General features: G+C 29.4%; 1 protein-coding gene across 1 annotated transcript in view; it reads right to left on the bottom strand.

Moving 5' to 3' along the window:
- Window positions 1–1,437, bottom strand: part of LOC108691121 — a 19,878-nt gene that overhangs the window by 17,342 nt on the left and 1,099 nt on the right. The gene's annotated exons all lie outside the window — the stretch shown is intronic.

Here is a 1,437-nt window from a genome sequence, read left to right as displayed (position 1 = left end):
ATATATTACTAAAAAAATTGAAATATATAAAGATATAACGAAATTAATTGCAACAAATAAACTATTTTTTAAACCTATTATTAAATTTTTTACAACAAATATATAGAGATACACATATTTTTTTAATTTTAGAGCTTTCTATTATCTCCATAAGAACTTCAATATGGAATTTATTTTAACATTATTATTTAAACCTACATGTTAATTTAATTTGACTTTCTGCCACCTCAATCTTTTCGACTATTCATCAATTATAATTATTCGACAGATTATTCGACAAAATTGAGCAATGATAGTTTCTTTAAAGGAATTGCATATTTTGCCTATTCCAAATTGAGATCTGGCGAAGAATGTCCCGAGATCGTGGCCCCGTCATAAGATTATGAAGATTAATTAACTGCAGAAACTATGCTGTGCGCCAACGTCACTAAATTGAATCTCAGGCGGGTTCCTGATTTATAGCACCACTGCATCGAAACTTTTTCCCGCGAAACGCCTGGATTTGCATTGCATTAAGATTCACAGTCTATCATTCACGGAGAAAAAGAATCTGCCGTTTGTACTTAACTTTTTCCAACAGGCACCCTTCGAGGGCAATCTTAATTTTACTTCTTTTTAATTTCGTCTGGTCAGAAATTCGTCTCTTTCGTTAAAAAAAAAGAGTTAAATAAAATATTTAATATTAAATATTATGATTTATTTATATAAAATTTCAATAAATTTCAATATAATTCATTTGTATATATCTCATAAAAGTAATATATTTTTCATTGAATATGCAATTCCTTTTTCATACATGAGAATAGAAAAAAAATGCATAAAATCTGATATGCGCTTTAATACCACTATTATATCATGTACAAAAGTTTTAATCAGAGATCACGCGGAAGCTCTATCGGCAATAGAACTGCTGAAGCAACATTAATTAGGATTGCGATGCTACGAATCATTCAATTTCATTGCACAATTTAATCACCGTAATATGGTAATAATGTGACTATTAATTAATTTTCACGTCCGGTATAAACTAATGCGATACTCTAGATCGATTTAACAAATGAAGCTTCGACGAAATACAAATAGAATAATTTATGGGAGGAAGTGTTACGGTGTATAATTAATTCATGTACATATTAATAGAGAAACGCATAAAATCGCTCTATAAATTTTGAATGTTTCATGAAAGAAAATTATTTACAAAGCAACACAGAATAAGTGCCACTCTTCAATCACGAATATTTCAATTTATATAAATTTGGCCTGTCATTTAATCTGTAAACAATTTTTATAATCATTTTTTATTTCGATATAATACATCACATAACGGTACACAATGCCCACGTAATACTCAAGTAATGGAGATGCATCCATTAAGCTGCATAGTGACCGTTTCTTCATCGATCCTAGAAGATGGATGTGACAGTTTAAAGCAAAGAC

Source organism: Atta colombica, unplaced genomic scaffold (assembly GCF_001594045.1).
Source record: "Atta colombica isolate Treedump-2 unplaced genomic scaffold, Acol1.0 scaffold40, whole genome shotgun sequence".
In the NCBI taxonomy this organism is placed as follows: domain Eukaryota; kingdom Metazoa; phylum Arthropoda; class Insecta; order Hymenoptera; family Formicidae; genus Atta; species Atta colombica.
This window is presented reverse-complemented; position numbering and strand designations above follow the sequence as displayed.